The following is a 17,669-nucleotide window of genomic DNA, read 5'->3' on the forward strand; positions in this document are numbered from 1 at the left end:
CCATCCATCCATCCATCCATCCATCCATCAATTTATATTTACGAGCCTACCGCTGTGCCGCCGTCTTCCCGTTGGTTATTGGAGCAGGTGAGATCAGCCATTTCTAACCTTTTCAGCCCCTCTCTCGGAGAAAGATTCGTTTTCTGCGAACTAGGGCCCCTCTTGACGGCACGTGACAAAGAATCCTTCAAAAAGTAAAACATATCCAAAGATGCGTTCTGCTATTTCTCTTTCACTTCTTCTATTGATTGTCCTACATATCTCACTTTAAGAAACCTATCTTCTTTCTTCTCTTCTTTTCTGTCATATAAAATCAGTTAATCACGAGGCACCGGACGAGATGGTCGTTCTTTCATAGCGGTACACTTGCTGCTGAATTCTACATTATGGCGACGAGGATGGGATCTACGTGAGTTCTGCGCTGGACTGGGCCACGGCGAGAATATGCTGGGAATGCTAATCGCCAAATGGGCAATTTCTTGCGTGTCCAGGATAGCTAGGTTCGACATTGTACATGTACCTTTTTTTAGTACACGGAAGTGACGTCATCACGTCTGATTGGTTGGAAACAAAAGTGACGTAATTTCCCTAGAAAAATGTGGGCGGAGCGGCAAAACTGGGAGGAGTCGACTGCCGGACGTGACAACAAAATGACGTTTCGTTTTGTACCGAGTACGTTTCAAAAGGTACTTGCTCGGAACTAGGTGTCATTGGCAGCATGTTTTCGGCGGCGAGGCGTCGTCGTCTCGTCAATTCGACTTTTTCTTTAATAGAGCTTTTTTTTTCGCCCGAAAGGCTGTATCGGAAACACCGCGATGCATTCGAGCTCCCGGAGGAGATCTTTCGGAAGCAATACCGCCTGCCCAAGATCGTGGTGCGGTGGTTGTGCGACGAACTTCGCGAGGAACCGGAGGTGAGGAGAGTGCGTGCCTCGTGGACGGTCATGACTGTGGAGCTTCAAGTGTTGTGTGCACTGCGCTTCTACGGCACGGAGAGCTTCCAAGGCATGATGGCGAGCGACGAACACGTAGCGCGGGACCAAAAGACAGTCAGCGTTGCGGTCCGCGCCGTGTCCGTCGCTATCGTGCGTCGTCTCGGGGTCCAGCGTGGCTGGATCCACTTCCCCGAGACGCCGAGCGAGAGGTTCGACGCGGAGAAGGGCTTCAGGCTGCTCGGCAGGATACCGGGCGTCATCGGTTGCGTGGACGGAACCATGGTCTCCATCGTCGGCCCGTCCAAGAACGACCCCACCGTCACGAAGGCGGCGTACTGGTGCCGCAAGTACTTCTACGCCCTCAACGTGATGGTGGTAAGTACACTCACGTTACGTTGTCAAAACGCGCCCCAAATCTGTAGGAAAAAAAAACATATTGCCGATACGGTTTAAGCATGCCGTTTTATGACTGCGGGCTGTGGGGTCTCACGACTGCGCGAGCGTGTGCTCTACGTAGCATTTGAGCCGTGAGACTCTTCTCCCAAAAATAATACTTGTCTGTTAAAACGTGCAAGCTTCCGTAAAAAAAAACAAAAAAAAAACACATTTTTGTTTCAAGGTAGTTAGTTGTACCTTGCATCCAGGAAGGTGTGTTGACATGCATGTGTCAGACAAAATAACTTAAAAGGTTCTGAAATTGCGACTGCTTAGTGAACCATAAGTACAATCTACTACTTGTGGATTCAGGTAATTACATGTCAATATCTCTCTCACTTTCAGCTGTGTGACGCCGACTGCCGGATAATGTGCATCGACCCACGGTATCCCGGGTCGGTGCACGACTCCTTCGTGTGGCAATTTTCCTGGCTCCGAAACCAACGCGAGCAAGGGCAGGTGCCACGCGACGGCCGGTTCCTGCTTGGTGAGCATACTAAATTCATTCCTTACGCACACGGTGGCTCCCACTGCTTGAAAGCCACAGTACCACACATACTGTGCTTGTTGTGAGGCACACAGACACAGTTGCTGGAACTCCTTGAAGTGAGACAACACCCAAAGTTTGGCCATTAATCTCTGTTTATGTCCACATAACTCTCACACTCTGCAGGCTACGAAAGCCACACTACACCAATCTCACGACAGTGATAGACTATGCAAGGCATGCGACCGCAGTGCGAGTCGCTGTCCGGTTCGGCCCACTCACTGTTACTGTCTGCCTGTACCCTCTTGCTGGTTGGTTTTTGCATGAAGTTGGAGCTCTTTCACTGATACCTGGGGGCTCGCCTGGTCGCTTTGACGGTCGTCAGTTTGTACGGAATGGGATCAATCCCTCCTTGGCCACTTGGGGCTCGCCAAATCTGTCCTCGGGTCGTCTCTGTCCCACACACTGGATTCTTTTCCCTGACCCTTCTTCTTCGGTCTGCCTATATAGCTCCTCCTATTAGACCCTCCGTGTCCCAACAGGACCTGACTCCTTTCCAATCTAACCACCCCCTCTCTTTTCCCCATCTCCAACTCCACCGAGGATTAGGAAAGAGGTTCGTCGAACTGGCGCCTTATCCCCTTGCTTGCCAAAGACAAGGCCAGCGTATTCTGCTCTGCCCGTGCCTAAGGTCACGGCCACACTCCCAAAAGCAAAAGAGCTTTTATCTGTCGGATGCAAGGGCCTAATAATGCACTTGCATACAACACAGCACCCCTAAGGAATCGTGCACACATCCCATACAACCCACCAGGAAAACACATAGTTACATGAAATAACAGGGAGTTTGCAGGCAGGCTGGTGCTAATTAATCATAATGTAAACTGATACTGTAGTGCAGAAATATTAACACACTTTTAAGTCACACTTAAGTTACATTATAATTGACATAGTTGCACACAGCTGTTTTCTTGCCTTTTATTTTAAAAAGTAAAGAATGTAATATGTTCCATCCTCTACATGTGCAGGTGACAGCGGCTACCTTTTGGAGCCTTGGCTCATCACCCCTGTCCCCGGGAACCACGCGACCTCCACCGCTTGCGGCCGGTTTAATAAGGCGCATTCCTCGATCAGGTCTGTTGTGGAGCGCTGCATCGGGCTGTTGAAAAACAGATTCCGGTGTCTGCAAAGGCACCGGGCTCTGTATTACCACCCTTCAACAGCCACCGCCATTATTTCGGCATGTGCAGTGCTCCACAACATCTGAATTGCATCGAGCGAGCCAGAACCGGAGTCAGACTCCGACTCTGAAGAGTCAAAGTTGGAGTCTGAGCCGAGCTCGGAGAGGTCAGCGTCGGCTCCCGAGAGGCTGGCTCCTGCCGGCCCTCCGGTCGGCCTTCCGGTCGGCCTCTCGGACAGGGGGAAGGCTCTGAGGCAGCGCCTTGTCGCCCGGTTCGGAACCCGCCGCAGACGTGCCCGTGCGGAGCGCCACACGCAAGGGGTCCGCCGCCACGACGGTAGTCCCGACCACCAGGGACACCGTCGGGAAGCCCCTCAGCGCCCTCGCTGCGGTGGTGCCCAGCACGGACGCCGCCAGCGACAGGGAATTTCTCGCCACCACGACTGAGGTCCTGACCACCAAGGACCCCGTCACATCCTTGCCCTCAGTGAAGCCCTCCCCGTGGAAGCCGTAAAGTGCACACTTCGCTTCCTGCTCCAGAGTCATGGCCGTCCACAAGCTACATACTCTCTTCAGCTCCTACACCTTGTGAAGTTCGTCGCACAGCCAGCGTGCTGCCTCCGGATACGTGTCGAGTGCATCGCGGTGAAATCGATACAGCCTTTTTTATTTTTATGAGCAGAAGGCACGAGACGCAGTCGACAGTGACAGAAAAGGTTCGGAGGTTTAGTTGCCAGACCAACAGGTCATTTGGATTGCCCCTGCAAAGAACTCAGAAGTAATTTAGACTACCTCTAGAAAGAAATGCTTGCTTTTGCAGAGATTGCTTTCTTAGTTGCTGATTGAACCAGGGATATTGTTGTCATGGACATTGTTTCATTTTACAAATGCTTCAAAGCGTCTTGCCTTCTGCTCCATTTTATTATCTCTTTTATGGTATTTCATCAAAGTTAGGTGATTGTGTTATCTCAAGACAGTGCACATGTAGTTTGTTTTGAAAATTGCTTTATTTCTTAAAGAAAAACCTGTGACTTCATGAATAAAAGTGTGATAACATGGAATGTAATATTTCATTCTTGGAAGTAAAACTGAGCATCGACTGGAACCATGTAAGCAATTGGGCAATCTTAAGTATATATCACAGATATCTTGTTGAACACTCTGGTCTTATTTGAGCACAATAGTTAAATTTCGAAAGGAAAAAAAAATTCTCTGACTAGCATACCACCATATAAACACTGGACCACTTTGAAAGAATTATCACAGATGTTGCGCCAAACATTCTTATTTGAGCACAGCAATAGCAAGTTCTCGAAAGATAAAAAAAAATTGTTTCTGACTAAAGCAGCCGTCACTCGCGCGCTCCCCGTTGGTTCCGCCGACCCCTCCGCTGCCCCCGGCACACCCGGCTCCTCGTGGTTCGACATTTTGGTTTGAAGAAGGCGCGTAGCGCACATCCCGCATAATATTGGAACAACTTTCTCTCCAATTAATTCTTAAATGTATTGCAAAAGGGTACAAAAAAGCGGTTTGTTTTAACAACGCCCAAAATGCTTTGATTGTTTTTCAATACTTTCACCTGTACTAGAACAGATGCGACGGCCAGCTACGCACAGGATTGGTTGCCGTTCCTTCGCTAAACGCAGGAACTGCTCCCCGCGTCGTAGTAAATCCTACCCCGTATCCCGCGCGTAGGGACGCCTCAGGGAATGCGTAGCTACTTCCGCTCGTCGGTGGTTGGCTCCGGACGTCGCTCAAACGGGTGACAGGTGTCAAGTTTGCGATGACGTAGCGGCGTCAAAGTGGGCAGAGCCGCCACGTGAGTGTTGCTAGGATACGCTCCTCCTTTGCATTACGTCACTTCCATGTACCTTTTCTCAAATGTCCAACCTAGCGATCCTGGCAAAACCTTCCCCAGAACCGATCCAGCAACAAGATGGCGACTACATCGAACGGCATCACCGAGTGCTGAGAAGCCATCTTGGACTAGTCATGGCCTCGGGCGGCAAGTTACCCCCAGAGTTCTTGGTCAAACTGGGACCTCCGCTGACTGTAGTGATGTCTTATGTCATGTCGGAATGGCCTCCATCTAGGGCGTTGTCTTCCGACGATGCCATCTTCCACGCCACTAAAGAGAGACTCTCTGTGCACGACGGTCTTCTGCTGCGCGGTGAACAGTTCGTCGTTCCTACTAGTATGAGAAACGCTCTCATCGGCCGAGCACACGAGGGACACCCTGGCATCGTCAGGACGCGGACTCGCCTTCGCAAACTATATTGGTGGCCCCGCATGAATGCGGAGGTGAAAATGGCAGACCAAGCCTGCGATGTTAGTAGCTCGGCCGACAAGAGTGCAAAGACATCGCCAACACCCTTGCAACCCGTGCCCTTGCCAGACCGACCATGGTCAAAGCTCGGCATTGACATCGTTGGCCCATTTGAAGCATCGCCACCAGGATCGCTAGGTTGGACATTTGAGAAAAGGTACATGGAAGTGACGTAATGCAAAGGAGGAGCGTATCCTAGCAACACTCACGTGGCAGCTCTGCCCACTTTGACGCCGCTACGTCATCGCAAACTTGACACCCGTCACCCGTTTCAGCGACGTCCGGAGCCAACCACCGACGAGCGGAAGTAGCTACGCATTCCCTGAGGCGTCCCTACGCGCGGGATACGGGGTAGGATTTACTACGACGCGGGGAGCAGTTCCTGCGTTTAGCGAAGGAACGGCAACCTATCCTGTGCGTCGCTGGCCGTCGCATCTGTTCTAGTACAGGTAAAAGTATTGAAAAACAATCAAAACCTTTTGGGCGTTGTTAAAACAAACCGCTTTTTTGTACCCTTTTGCAATAGATTTAAGAATTAATTGGAGAGAAAGTTGTTCCAATATTATGCGGGATGTGCGCTACGCGCCTTCTTCAAACCAAAATGTCGAACCACGAGGAGCCGGGTGTGCCGGGGGCAGCGGAGGGGTCGGCGGAACCAACGGGGAGCGCGCGAGTGACGGCTGCTTTAGTCAGAAACAATTTTTTTATCTTTCGTGAACTTCCTATTGCTGTGCTCAAATAAGAATGTTTGGCGCAACATCTGTGATAATTCTTTCAAAGTGGTCCAGTGTTTATATGGTGGTATGCTAGTCAGAGAATATATATATATATATTTGTTTTCCTTTCGAAATTTAACTATTGTGCTCAAATAAGACCAGAGTGTTCAACAAGATATCTGTGATATATACTTAAGATTGCCCAATTGCTTACATGGTTCCAGTCGATGCTCAGTTTTACTTCCAAGAAGGAAATATTACATTCCATGTTATCACACTTTTATTCATGAGGTCACAGGTTTTTCTTTAAGAAATAAAGCAATTTTCAAAACAAACTACATGTGCACTGTCTTGAGATAACACAATCACCTAACTTTGATGAAGTACCATAAAAGAGATAATAAAATGGAGCAGAAGGCAAGACGCTTTGAAGCTTTTGTAAAATGAAACAATGTCCATGACAACAATATCCCTGGTTCAATCAGCAACTAAGAAAGCAATCTCTGCAAAAGCATGCATTTCTTTCTAGAGGATAGTCTAAATTACTTCTGAGTTCTTTGCAGGGGCAATCCAGATGACCTGTTGGTCTGGCAACTAAACCTCCGAACCTTTTCTGTCACTGTCGACTGCGTCTCGTGCCTTCTGCTCATAAAAATAAAAAAAAAGGCTGTATCGATTTCACCGCGATGCACTCGACACGTATCCGGAGGCAGCACGCTGGCTGTGCGACGAACTTCACAAGGTGTAGGAGCTGAAGAGACTATGTAGCTTGTGGACGGCCATGACTGTGGAGCAGGAAGCGAAGTGTGCACTTTACGGCTTCCACGGGGAGGGCTTCATTGAGGGCAAGGATGTGACGGGGTCCTTGGTGGTCAGGACCTCAGTCGTGGTGGCGAGAGGTTCCCTGTCGCTGGCGGCGTCCGTGCTGGGCACCACCGCGGCGAGGGCGCTGAGGGGCTTCCCGACGGTGTCCCTGGTGGTCGGGACTACCGTCGTGGCGGCGGACCCCTTGCGTGTGGCGCTCCGCACGGGCACGTCTGCGGTGGGTTCCGAACCGGGCGACAACGCTGCCTCAGAGCCTTCCCCCTGTCCGAGAACCGACCGGAAGGCCGACCGGAGGGCCGGCAGGAGCCAGCCTCTCGGGAGCCGACGCTGACCTTGCCGAGCTCGGCTCAGAACCGTCCGAGCTCGGCTCAGACTCCAAATCTGACCCTTCAGGGTCGGAGTCTGACTCCGGTTCTGGCTCGCTCGATGCAAGGCAGATGTTGTGGAGCACTGCACATGCCGAAATAATGGCGGTGGTTGTTGAAGGGTGGTTATACAGAGCCCGGTGCCTTTGCAGACACCGGAATCTATTTTTCAACAGCCCGATGCAGCGCTCCACAACAGACCTGATCGAGGAATGCGCCTTATTAAACCGGCCGTAAGCGGTGGAGGTCGCGTGGTTCCCGGGGACAGGGGTGATGAGCCAAGGCTCCAAGGGGTAGCCGCTGTCACCTGCACATGTAGAGGATGGAACATATTACATTCTTTACTTTTTAAAATAAAGGGCAAGAAAACAGCTGTGTGCAACTATGTCAATTATAATGTAGTTAACTTAAGTGTGACTTAAAAGTGTGTTAATATTTCTGCACTACAGTATCAGTTTACATTATTACTAATTAGCACCAGCTTGCCTGCAAACTCCCTGTTATTTCATGTAACTATGTGTTTTCCTGGTGGGTTGTATGGGATGTGTGCACGATTCCTTAGGGGTGCTGTGTTGTATGCAAGTGCATTATTAGGCCCTTGCATCCGACAGATAAAAGCTCTGTTGCTTTTGGGAGTGTGGCCGTGACCTTAGGCACGGGCAGAGCAGAACACGCTGGCCTTCTCTTTGGCAAGCAAGGGGATAAGGCACCAGTTCGACGAACCTCTTTCCTAATCCTCGGTGGAGTTGGAGATGGGGAAAAGAGAGGGGGTGGTTAGATTGGAAAGGAGTCAGGTCCTGTTGGGACACGGAGGGTCTAATAGGAGGAGCTATATAGGCAGACCGAAGAAGAAGGGTCCGGGAAAAGAATCCAGTGTGTGGGACAGAGACGACCCGAGGACAGATTTGGCGAGCCCCAAGTGGCCAAGGAGGAATTGATCCCATTCCGTACAAACTGACGACCGTCAAAGCGACCAGGCGAGCCCCCAGGTACCAGTGAAAGAACTCCAACTTCATGCAAAAACCAACCAGCAAGAGGGTACAGGCAGACAGTAACAGTGAGTGGGCCGAACCGGACAGCGACTCGCACTGCGGTCGCATGCCTTGCATAGTCTATCACTGTCGTGAGATTGGTGTAGTGTGGCTTTCGTAGCCTGCAGAGTGTGAGAGTTATGTGGACATAAACAGAGATTAATGGCCAAACTTTGGGTGTTGTCTCACTTCAAGGAGTTCCAGCAACTGTGTCTGTGTGCCTCACAACAAGCACAGTACGTGTGGTACTGTGGCTTTCAAGCAGTGGGAGTGCGTAAGGAATGAATTTAGTATGCTCACCAAGCAGGAACCGGCCGTCGCGTGGCACCTGCCCCTGCTCGAGTTGGTTTCGGAGCCAGGAACATTGCCACACGAAGGAGTCGTGCACCGACCCGGGATACCGTGGGTCGATGCACATTATCCGGCAGTCGGCGTCACACAGCTGAAAGTGAGAGAGATATTGACATGTAATTACCTGAATCCACAAGTAGTAGATTGTACTTATGGTTCACAAACCAGTCGCAATTTCAGAACCTTTTAAGTTATTTTGTCTGACACATGCATGTCAACACACCTTCCTGGATGCAAGGTACAACTAACTACCTTGAAACAAAAATAATGTGTTTTTTTTTACGGAAGCTTGCACGTTTTAACAGACAAGTATTATTTTTGGGAGAAGAGTCTCACGGCTCACAAGCTACGCAGAGCACACGCTCGCGCAGTCGTGAGACCCCACAGCCCGCAGTCATAAAACGGCATACTTAAACCGTATCGGCAATACGTTTTTTTTTTTCTACAGATTTGGGGCGCGTTTTGACAACGTAACATGAGTGTACTTACCACCATCACGTTGAGGGCGTAGAAGTACTTGCGGCACCAGTGCGCCGCCTTCGTGACGGTGGGGTCGTTCTTGGACGGGCCGACGATAGAGACCATGGTCCCGTCCACGCAACCGATGACGCCGGGTATCCTGCCGAGCAGCCTGAAGCCCTTCTCCGCGTCGAACCTCTCGCTCGGCGTCTCGGGGAAGTGGATCCAGCCACGCTGGGCCCCGAGACGACGCACGATAGCGACGGACACGGCGCGGACCGCAACGCTGACTGTCTTTTGGTCCCGCGCTACGTCTTCGTCGCTCGCCATCATGCCTTGGAAGCTCTCCGTGCCGTAGAAGCGCAGTGCACACAACACTTGAAGCTCCACAGTCATGACCGTCCACGAGGCACGCACTCTCCTCACCTCCGGTTCCTCGCGAAGTTCGTCGCACAACCACCGCACCACGATCTTGGGCAGGCGGTATTGCTTCCGAAAGATCTCCTCCGGGAGCTCGAATGCATCGCGGTGTTCCCGATACAGCCTTTCTGGCGAAAAAAAAAGCTATATTAAAGAAAAAGACGAATTGACGAGACGGCGACGCCTCGCCGCCGAACACATGCTGCCAATGACACCTAGTTCCGAGCAAGTACCTTTTGAAACGTACTCGGTACAAAACGAAACGTCATTTTGTTGTCACGTCCGGTAGCCGACTCCGCCCAGTTTTGCCGACTCCGCCCACATTTTTCTAGGGAAATTACGTCACTTTTGTTTCCAACCAATCAGACGTGATGACGTCACTTCCGTGTACTAAAAAAAGGTACATGTACAATGTCGAACCTAGCTATCCAGCATATCGGTACTGCATCACGCTCGTGGATTATTTTTCAAAGTGGCCTGAAGTTCATTTTTGCTCCAACGTCACGACAAGCACGGTGACCAGTTTCCTGAGGCTCGTCTTTTCTCGGGAAGGATACCCCGACACCATTGAACATAGTGACAGTTGCGCACACAGGGACAAGGACAGAGAAGAGGAACACGTAGACGACAGACAAGCGCACACTCACAACTCATGTATTAACGAAAGAAGAAAAGAAAGTGGTACAGAACGCGGAATCCGCTCGAGCGTTGGCCACACAGGCACGAGGGACCAGAGGCCCGAGGGCTCGAGGGGTACTGTTAAAATTACCCACACGAAAATGATTTTAAAAAGGCAATTTCCTCCTCTGTTAATGACACAGACGGAAAGCTGACGCATCGCTCGCCCATGCTTAGAATAATGAAAGCTTCAAAAATCTCTCTGGTGTGTTTTTCCCGGTACCTGCCTATTATCTTGGTGTCCGCTAAGGATGGCGTACAATTACACGATTTACAGTGAAGGGGTAGATGGCCCCCCACCGTAGACTTTAGAGAGAGATTGTGCTCTCGTAGCCGGTCGTTCACACACCGTTCGGTCTGTCCAACGTAGCTTTTACCACATGAAAGAGGGATACTATATACTACACTCAGGGAGCAGGGCACATAAAAGTGGGAGTGGTTCTTGTGGCACGTATGTTTTTTAAAATTGTTTACCTTAGCATGAACTTTTTGACAAATTTGAGCCATTTTTTGGGGGGCTGACATCACTAAAGGGACCCCGTAACGGCTAGCCACCTTTTTAAGATTGTGGGAAATTTTATGCATATACGGGACGACCACAATTCTTTTTTTGTCAAAAGCGGGCTTAGGTTTTTGAACTCCCTTCACTCTCTTGACCAGAGTTCCCACTACCTCAGTCAGCACCTGCATAGGAAAGCCCGAGGATGTCAGCCTCTCAATTTGTGCTTCAAAACTACATTGGAGGGTATGATAACAAGACTTATTTAAGGCGCTTGTAAGGCATGACATAGCTATACCCCTTTTAACGACTTTGGAGTGAGAGGACGTGTAGTTTAGGATGCCTTTCTTGGAACGAGGGGAAAAGGTCCAGCACAGGTGATTGGGTAGCAGAGAAAGCGAAAGGTCCAGAAATTGCAAAATTCCTTCCTTTGGCGTTTCACAGGTAAAGACAAGTCCCAAACCACATTTGTGGAAAATGTCCATTGTCTTACAGACAACATCATTATCGACCGTTTTTTTGTACACCAGCAAGAAGTCGTCGACATATCTAAACGCTTTTGTGACAGTCGTGGAATCAATGGAAGACTCAATAGCACGGTCAACACCCGAAAGAAAAATATCGCTTAAAACCGGTGCTACACATGAGCCAATGCACACACCCGACTTTTGTAAATAAACCCCATTTTGCCACTCTATGAAGGTGGAACTAAGATAGAAATGGAGAAGTTCTAGGAAACTTTCCAACGTTATCCCACTTGAGTTCCGGAACGAAAGTTCATCATGTGACTCAATGCAGGACCTGACAGAGGCGAGCAAGGAATCATGGGGAAGTGAGTAGAAGAGGTCTTGAACATCCACGCTGAAGACACTGTGATTGTTAAAGTCATTTGTCTTCAGAAATTCAAGAACAGCCTCCGAATTGCTGATCAAAAAGGGGGTCGTTAATTTTTAACCCTGAAAGGTGTTTCTGCAGATATGTCGATACTTGCCGTTGCCACGAACCTCTTTCAGTAACAATGGCTCGGAATGGGCATGCTTCCTTGTGTGTTTTGGCACTGAAGATTTCTAAGTGCAGCTCTTCAGCTTTTCTGATGTTGGCAGCTAACTGTGTTAACGTGAGACGTTCACACAGACTGAGAGCCTGGCTCTTCACTTTTTTCATCACCTGTCGGAAGTTCTTTTGTACTGCTGCGCAGGCTTTTTCATTATACATGCCTTCAGGCATTATCACGAAGGAGCCTTCTTTTTCGGCCTCCAAAACACGCTGTTGGTTGTCGACCAAGAAGTTAACCAGACGCATAGGATCCTGGGTCTGGACTTTCCCCGAGACAGAAATAGCGTCAACACATTCCGATATACATCGAGGTCGTATCTTCTCATCAGTCTTGTACGCCACCTTTCTTGCCAAAGTAAGTAGTTCCGGAGGGCGCAGATTCGGTTGAAGGCAAAACTTGGGGCCAAGATTCAAGGTTGATTGAAGGGAATGGGGTACCACAATATCCCCGAGGTTGGTAAATCTCCCTGCAGCTGTAAAAGGTTTTTTCTTCTTTTTGGGGAGGTTTTGTCGAACTCGCTGCCACAAAAACTCGGTAACATTACTCAATGTCCTATTCATTTCAGAAAAGGATCGTCGTTGCCGGTACGAATCGGCCCCATTGGCGCCACAGGCAACCCACAGGCAGTCTGAAGAATCTAGCCTGGCGTTAGTACTCAGATCTTAAAATTTTGCAAACCCTTCTCACATGCCCTACGGAGGGTGTAAGATAGCCACTCAAACCAAGTAGTTCAACAGGGCAGGTACCTTGTTTGATGTGCCAGGACGCAGCCCGGGCGCTGCACACACTTTGGGCGGCCAGGTTGACGAGAAGAATAGGGTTAAGGAAGGGAAGATTGCAGGAGACAGAAGAAGAGCCCGATGTACAAGAAATAAACTGAAGTAGAGTAGACAGTTGGGCGAGTTGGTAGTTATTGAACATAGTGACAGTTGCGCACACAGGGACAAGGACAGAGAAGAGGAACACGTAGACGACAGACAAGCGCACACTCACAACTCATGTATTAACGAAAGAAGAAAAGAAAGTGGTACAGAACGCGGAATCCGCTCGAGCGTTGGCCACACAGGCACGAGGGACCAGAGGCCCGAGGGCTCGAGGGGTACTGTTAAAATTACCCACACGAAAATGATTTTAAAAAGGCAATTTCCTCCTCTGTTAAGAAACATGCAAGCACATCAGCTTACCCGCGAACCAAATCCGGATAGCCCTCTCGCCTGGCCCTGTGATCAGGAATACGACCCCAAACAAGAAAGAAAAATACTTCACAAAGCCAGGCAACAAATTCTAAAGGAAAGACGCAAGGCCTCCACTCTCCTCCCATCACCCTCACGAACTCACACAAGAGAAGAAGCAACCCTTATTCGTAGAGCACAGACAAATTCCATCCTCACCCAAAACTATGTCCACTACATACACAAAATGCCAGGCTACCCCTCCTGCCCTCACTGCGGAGGATACCCATCCAACCAGCATGCACTCTGGGAATGCATTGGATCCCACCAAAGCCGACAGCAATTTCTCTCTCACCTACCCCCTGAACGTACGCCAAGCAGCTGGGAAGAATGGACTTCTCCCCCTTCAGAACTTCGAAGGCTGTGGTGGCCCCCGCTTGTCCACCACATTCGCAATGTGCTGGATGGGACGGAGACTGCCCCGACCGCATAGGCCCGGACTAGGGCTGGGATATGGAAAGCTCCATTCCCACAATAAAGTTTGCTCTCTCTCTCTCTCTCCTCTGTTAATGACACAGACGGAAAGCTGACACATCGCTCGCCCATGCTTAGAATAATGAAAGCTTCAAAAATCTCTCTGGTGTGTTTTTCCCGGTACCTGCCTATTATCTTGGTGTCCGCTAAGGATGGCGTACAATTACACGATTTACAGTGAAGGGTGTGGGGGACAGTGAGCGGACTGCGTGTAGAAGACGGCGCCAGGTGGAAGAAGAAAAGGGGACGCTCGTAGTAGGTGCGCGAGGACAAGGGTTCGAAGGACCGTGACAAACGATAGAGGCGGTGCGGAACGAGCCCAGGGAAGACCCGGACCACAAGGCAGCCTTGGCCCCCGCAGCACAACTTGAGTATCTATAAAGTGTATGTCTATGATAACGCTCCCTGTGTGACTTCCTCGGAGCGAGTAGAACTTGGCCTGATCGGGAATTGACAGGCGACCCACATAACTGGCGCTTCCAACGTGGGGCCCGATCAGTCTGCCGTTGTTTTTTTTCGCTCCCAGGGAGTCCCACGAATCGCGATTTCTAAGTTTAGGTTTGTTTTGTTTTCCCGTTTGAATTTTTTTGTTACTCCGCTGGACATCAGTGTTTAACGTTCTGCCGCCATGTCCAGGTTACGGAATAAGGCCGCCCATCCCGAGGCCTCAACCCAGTCAGTGGCGGATATTGACTCAGACGTGGGAGAAGGCACGAGTGGGGAAGCGAGCGTTGCGGCAGCGCTAGAACCCCCAATTCCGGCGGTGAACACGGGAGACGTCAGGGAACTAATGCACGCCATGACGGCGATGTTCGCGACGTTTTCTAGACAGATGGGTTTGGCCCCAGGGGTGGTGAATCCCGCGCCTACGCCCGTGCCTCGCCCGCGGTTGAGCGTGCCGACGCCGACCTATTCGGGCTACTCCGACGCAGCATCGGTTCACGATTTCTTGCAGGACCTAGACGCGTACATTGCCGCGTTGGGCGCGTCGGATGAAACGGCCCTGATACAGATCGTCCCAATCGCGTTGACGGATGACGCAGCGCGTTGGAGGCGAATGCAGAGGCCGTTCCTTTCGATGGCAGATTTCCGGACACGATTCAGAGAGGAATTTCTGCCTCCCGACTATGAGATGCGGATCAGAGATGAGCTAGCCAGCCGTACTCAGCATCCGGACGAGAGCCTCGTAGAATACGTCCGCGCTCTCCAGGAGCTCTACTCCAGAGCCGACCCTACAGCGTCAGACGCGGAGAAGGTAATAATAATAATAATAATAATAAATTGTTTATTTTCCATCACATACAATGACGGATGGAGACCGAGGAAAAAAGCTGCATCAAGCAGCTTGACTAGCCCTCGGCCCCCACACAATTTGGCACACAGCGGCGATGTGGTAAATTAATTAGTTACAAAAAACATACACACATAAACACACACAAAAGTAACATTTGAATAGTTGAAGAATCTAAAAACAATACATATGGCACGACTGTGCTCAAAGTGACTACGAAAAGCAAAAATAGATTCACGTGATCCACAGGAACAACTTGTAAACTAACTATCAACACAACATAATCAAAACAATTAATTACAAATCTTTATAATTTACACATCGGAATTCGAAAAAAACAATCGAAGACCTTTATTTGAAGTCGTCGATAGCTGCACATTTGCTACGGAAAGATAGTTAAGTAGGCTAGGAAGGGTATAAGATATCATTTGTTGGCCATACGTTGTCCTATAAGTTGGAACTCTCCAATTTTCTACGCTGCGAGTTAGGTACGTCGTCACTTTAGGTGTTAGAGAAGCTAATTGAATAAGATTTGCAACATTTGTCTGCTCATGAGACTTATAAGTTCTACATAGACGGTACTTATAAAAACTACTTACTTGCATCAGATTCAAATTTTCAAAAAGAGGTTTGCTAGGGTGATCATATGGAACGTTACAGATGTTTCGAATAATTTTTTTCTGGAGCATAAAAATTTTGTGTATGTTTGTTTGCGTAGTATTTTCCCATACTAAGTGACAGTAATTTATGTGAGCAAGAAATAACGAATGGTAAAGCATTAATTTAACGTTCGTCGGAAAAATAGAGCGATGACGGTAGAGTAAGCCAACAACCCGTGCTAGTTTTGATAAAATGTAATGAACATGTTCATCCCATGACATACTTTCTGAGAAGATAACACCCAGTGTTTTAAAGCTACTTAAAATATCGACCTTAGTTGAATTTAAAATAATATCACATGTAATATTAATGCTCTTATTTCTGGAGTGAAATAGAATGGCCTTGGTTTTGCTAACATTAATTTTTAGAGCATTATCTTGGCTCCAGCTGACTAGATCTTTTAAAGTTTTATTAGCACTGATTACAAGGTCGTGAAAGCAATATCCTGTAAAAAAAGGCTGGTATCATCAGCGTAAATGACATATTTAATGTTTTTATTTATGTTAACAATATCATTAACGTACAAGTTGAACAGAAAGGGACCTAGAATGCTGCCCTGTGGAACGCCAGATGCGATTGGTTTAATGTCAGAGGAGTACCCGTTAATATATACGTATTGTTGACGATGCGCAAGATAAGACTCAATGAGCGCTGCGACTTTTCCGCGGAATCCGTATTTCATTAGTTATTTTATTAACAAATCATGATTTAAATGATCAAAAGCTTTTGTAAAGTCCACAAAAACACCAAGAGCAATTTTTTTATCCTCAAATGTTTGAAAAATGTAATCTTTTTGTTCTAGCAACGCGAGCTCTGTAGACAGCTGTTTACGGAATCCAAACTGCGATGGTGTGATCAAACTATATTTATCAGAAAAATGCACCATTCGATTTAGCAAAAGTTTTTCGAAACCCTTTGAAAATACAGATAAAATTGAAATGGGCCTATAATTTCCCAAGTCATTCCTGTCACCTTTTTTATAAAGAACAGTGACCTTTGCGATCTGCATTTTTTTAGGAAACTTACCACACAGAAAACATAAATTGAAACTGTGCGTCAAACAAGGAGAGATTATATCAACTACATATTTAATCGGACTTATTTGAAAATCGTCGGCATCACAGCTGCTACTATTTTTTAGCGACAAAAAGGTCTGCGTCACCTCCGTATCTACGAAAGGGTGAAGAAAAAGAGAGCTACTGTTATCGTGTTCAATATACACACAAGCATTTTCGTCGGGATTATCTCGTGCCAAGCTCACAAAAAAATCGTTAAAAGCATCTGCCAGCCGTCTTTTTGTTAGTTCTACGTTACCTAAGCAGATTCTTTCAATTGGTTTTGATTCAGGTGACAAGTTTAGAACGTTATTAAGTTTTTTCCAAGTGATATCTGCTCGGTGTGATGTTGATAAGAAGTAATTTTGAAAGTATCTTGATCTAGCATTTCTGAGTTCCTTTGTAAGCCTGTTGCGAAAGGATTTGAACGCTCTAAGGCTTTCTGAATCTTTTGTTTTTACAAATTTTTTGAACAAGTAATTTTTTTTATTAATCTTGTTTATAAGTTCTGAAGTGACCCAAGGCTTACGATTTTTCTTAGAGAATCGAACAGATTTATAAGGAAAACAGAGTTTATACATCTGCTGAAAATGTTCTAAAAACAAATTATAAGCGCCATCTACATCCTCTTTTTGAGTGACTTCACTCCAGTCAAAGGCTGCAAGTTTGTGTCTAAACTCGGAAAGGCTGCTTGTGGTAATATTCTGAAAAGGAACACTTTCTTGAATTTTCTTATTCTTGATTACTTTTGTCACGCACATGAACACACCCAGATGGTCACTAATATCAGTACATATCACTCCTGATTTTGTACGTGCCGAGTCATAGTTTGTTATAAGTAAATCAAGCAAAGTTGATGATTCTGATGTTATTCTCGTCGGTGACGTGATGAGATTTGTGCAACCATTGCTGCTAATTACCAAGTTCATTTGTCTGCTGGTTGGGGTATCCGCGAGCATGTTAATATTAAAATCACCCCCCGCAATAATGCTATACCTATTGTCATTAGCAAAACTAAAGTAGGAATCAAGGAAAGCAAAAAAGGCCGCAAGATTTCCACCTGGTGGTCTGTAAAAGACTGACACAATGTTACTGTCCACAAGCAAGGATAACACTTCATAATCATCATTGGTGCACGAGTATTCCCCTAACATTTCGCTGCGAAAACTTTTATTAATCAATAAGGACACCCCT

Source organism: Ixodes scapularis, unplaced genomic scaffold (assembly GCF_016920785.2).
Source record: "Ixodes scapularis isolate PalLabHiFi unplaced genomic scaffold, ASM1692078v2 PGA_scaffold35__2_contigs__length_329733, whole genome shotgun sequence".
In the NCBI taxonomy this organism is placed as follows: domain Eukaryota; kingdom Metazoa; phylum Arthropoda; class Arachnida; order Ixodida; family Ixodidae; genus Ixodes; species Ixodes scapularis.